This window comes from Galeopterus variegatus, unplaced genomic scaffold, assembly GCF_000696425.1.
Source record: "Galeopterus variegatus unplaced genomic scaffold, G_variegatus-3.0.2 Scaffold2607, whole genome shotgun sequence".
Classification (NCBI taxonomy): domain Eukaryota; kingdom Metazoa; phylum Chordata; class Mammalia; order Dermoptera; family Cynocephalidae; genus Galeopterus; species Galeopterus variegatus.
The window spans coordinates 141,568-145,752 of NW_007728718.1; the positions used below are offsets into that span (position 1 = coordinate 141,568).

The 4,185-nt window shown below is 41.8% G+C and overlaps 1 pseudogene; it reads right to left on the minus strand.

Moving 5' to 3' along the window:
- Positions 1–3,798, minus strand: part of LOC103598433 — a 66,618-nt pseudogene extending 62,820 nt beyond the window's left edge.
- Positions 3,799–4,185: the final 387 nt, after the last annotated feature.

Here is a 4,185-nt window from a genome sequence, read left to right on the forward strand (position 1 = left end):
CCTAAAACTGTAAAATTACTAAGGGAAAATATAGGTGAAACACTTCAGCAGTTAGGTCTGGCCACAGGCTTTATGAACATGAGCACAAAAGCACAAGGAGCAGAGGAAAAAATTAACAAATGGGACTATATCAAACTAAAAAGTTTCTGCACAGCAAGAGAAACAACAGAGTGAAAAGGCAACCTACAGAGAGGGAGAAAAATTTTGCCAACTATGCATCTGACAAGGGACTAATATCCAGAATATACATAGAACTCAAGCAATTATACTATAAAAAAACTGAACCAATTAAAAAATGGGCAAAGGAGCTGAATAGACATTTTTCAAAGGAAGACATACAAATGGCCAACAGCTACATGAAAAAATGCTCAACATCACTAGTCATCAGGGAAGTGCAAATTAAAACCACATTGAAATACCACTTCACTCCAGTTAGACTAGCTATAATCAAAAAGACAGTGAATAACAAATGCTGGTGAGGGTGTGGAGAGAAGGGAACACTACTGCACTGTTAGTGGGACTGTAAATTAGTACAACCACTTTGGAAAACAATTTGGAGGTTTCTCAAACAACTACAGATAGATCTTCCATATGATCCAGCAATCCCTCTTCTGGGTATTTATCCAGAGGAATGGAAATCATCATGTCAAAGCGATACCTGCACTCCCATGTTTATTGCAGCTCTGTTTACAATAGCCAAGATATGGAACCAATCTAAATGTCCATCAATGGATGATTGGATAAGGAAACTGTGGTATATACACACTATGGAATATTACTCTGCCACAAAAAGAATGAAATACTCCCATTTGCACCAACATGGAGAAACTTACTTTGAGTGAAATAAGCAAACCACAGAGGGATAAGTACTGCTTGTGCTCACTCATATGTGGGAGCTAAGAGAGAAAGGCATGCAGCAAAGAAAGACCACAGTAGTACCGTGATCCAACCGAGGGAAGGAACATTCCTAGGGCTACAAATTGGAGTTGAGAGGAGAGGAGAAAGGGGAGGGAGGTTGGGGGATAATTGGGAGAGAACAAAGGATACAAAAGTAATTTCTGGCAATGGATGTGCCCCCAGTATGTATCTGGCCCCACATCATGGACTGGAGGGGGGCAATCAGCTTTGAATCTCATGAATATTCATAATAAATAAATAAATAAATAAAATGCCAAAGCCAAGAGGAGTGTAAGGAGACATGACAACTAAATGTAATGTGGTATCCTGGATGTACTCCTGGAACAGAAAAAGTGCAAGAGATAAAAACTAAGGAAATGTGTATAAAGTAAAGACTTTAGTTAATAACAGTGTATCAGTATTGGTTCATTAATTGTGATAAATATACCATACTAATAATAAGATAATAATAGGGAAATTGGCTGTGGGGTACACCAAAACTTAATATGATCTTTGCAACTTTTCTGTAAATCTAAAACTATTCTAAAATAAAAAACTTCACTAGGAAAAAAAGAATATCTACTCCTACTCATTTTTTATTTCCATATATGTGATATATCTTTTTCCATCCCTTCACAAATAGTTTGTGTGCATCTTTACCGGTGAGATGAGTCTCTTGAAGACAGCACACATTTGGATTTGGTTTTTTAATCCAGTCAGACAGTCTGTGTCTTTTGAGTGGGGAATTTAATCCATTTTCATTTAGGGTTATTACTGAAAAGCACTGTGTTATTTCTGTCATGCAATTGCTTTTCCCATCATTGATTTAGATATCTTTTGGTCCTCTCTTTCCCTTTTGTTGTTTGTCTTCAGATTTCATTGGTTTTTTGAAGTGGTATGGTATAGTTTCTTTCTCTTATTTGCATGTCTGCTGTACAAGTGGTGTTTGTTCTTTCTACTGTATTCATGGTACTGATTATTGCTTCTGGGTTCCAGGTGCAGGACTCCCGTAAGGATTTCTTGTAGAGCTAGTCATGTGATGGTGAACACCCACAGCTTTTGTTTGTCTGGGAAACAGACTATTTCTTCTTCATTTCTGAAGGATAGCCTTGCTGGGTAAAGTATTCTTCATTTGCAGTTTTTTCTTTTAGTACTTTGAATATATCTTCCCAATCTCTTCTGGACTGAAGAGTTTCTGTTGAGAAGTCTGCTGTTAGTCTGATGGGGATTCCCTTATAGGTGACTTGACACATTTCTCTTGCTATTTTCAGGATTCTCTCTTGGTCTTTGGCTTTTGACTGTTTGATTACGGTTTGCCTTGGAGAGGACCGCGTTTGATTGATTTTGTTTGGGGACCTATGTTCCTCTTGGATCTGGAAGTTGATATCTCTAACAATGCCTGGGAACTTTTTCACTATTATTTCACTGGATAGGTTTTCAATGCCTTTTCCTTTTACCTCCCCTTCTGGATCACCCATGAATTGAATATGTGTGTGCTTAAGTTTGTCTGCTAGCTCTCTTAGGTTCTCTTCTTTTTTTCATATTCTTTTTCATTTTCCTTTCTTTTTTTCAGGCTTGAGTTATTTCAGAAAGGCTGCCCTTGAGAACAGCAATTCTTTCTTCTACTTGCTCTAGCCTTCTGCTTACACTCTCAAGTGTAGTTTTTATTTCATTGAATGAGTGTCAGTTCTAGGAGTTCTGCTACATTCTTTTTTATGGAATTTATCTCTCTGTAAATTGCATCCTTCAAGTCTTGGATTGTTTTTCTTGTTTCATTATGTTGTCTGAGTCTTCCTGTGTCTCACTGGGTTTGTTTAAGATTGTTACTTGAAACTCCTTTTCGGACATTTCAAGGGTTTCCCGCTCTATGGGGTCTGATACTTGAGAATTATTGTATTCCTTTGGTGGTATCATATTTCCCTGTCTTTTCATATTTTTAGTCTCTGTATGTTGATTTTTAGACATCTGGTTGAGCAGTTGTTTCCTCTATTACTCTGAAATGGACTTTGAGGAGAGGGATTTCTTCCTGTAGGTGTGTTTTATATTGACTGTAGAGTAGGATCTTTTAGTATTAGTTCTGGGTAGGCTCAGTAGTGTACTTGTGGCTACTTCTTCCATATTCAATGCCAGAGTTGTGTCTTGGTTTGTGACCCTTGTGTCAATGTGTGGTGGCTGTGGTGGGTCCTACCCTCAGTCAATCTGACTAGTACAACCGTGGTTGTAGTGCTGTGTGTGGCTGCTGGTGGCAGCAGTGATGACAGCAGTGGTGCAGGTGATAGCAGCTGAGCTCATGTACCCAGCTACACTGGCTACTGCTTCAGTGTTGGCAGGGCATTGCGCCTGCTGCCAGTCTGGTGGTGTCGTGGTGTGGGTGGGGGTTCCATGTACAGTCAATCTGGCTGATGTGATGTCTATGGTAGCAACAGCCACACTGCATATGACTGTGGTGGAGGGGTCTCACAAGTAGCAGGGCTTTCTGTTGAGGCAGCTTGGGTAGGAGTCCCACACACAACAGGTCTGGCTAGTGAGGTGTCTTGGGCAGGGTCCCAGGCATGGCTGGTCTGGCCCATGTGGCAGAGTGTAAGGACCCTGGTGATGGCCACCACACTGCAGGTGGCAATAGCAGGGGTCCCTCCCCTCAATGGGGTAGTTACTGCTTCAGTGTTAGCAGGGAGTCCCACACCTGGCCATTCCCACTGATGCAATGGCTATGGTGGCAGTAGACACACTGCACTCAGCTACCACATGGGGACCCACAATTAGCTGAGCAGGCTGTTGAGTCTGTTTGGGCAGGGAGTCCTTCATACAGCTGGTGTGGCTAGTATGGCTGGTGCGGTGTTGTAGACAGCCACTAGCAAAGGCCACTGCACTGCAGGCAGCTGTGGTAGGGGTCCCATGCATGGACAGGCTGACTGTGAGGAAAATGGAGTTACTTTAGTCAGGCCCTCTCACCTCATATCTGTCTGGGTATGATTCAGCACATCCGTTGTAAACAAGTTACATAAGAGTAGTGTTGGTGCACATGTGCTCACATGTACCCCTTGGCTTGTTCCCACTATTGTGTACTTTTGGTATATAAGACAATGGTTTCCGACTGCTGGCAGCAGAGCTCACATCTGAAATAAAGATATCTATCCTGTTATCAGCTGCCAGAATCTTTTTTCAACTACCTGGCTCAGGGCCTGCACAGGACAGGGTAGAGGGGTCTGTGATCCATCCGGACAATTGGCATATTTGTCATCAGGACTCCAAGCAGGTAAGGGAGGCACTAGTCCCTTGGAAGGGGGA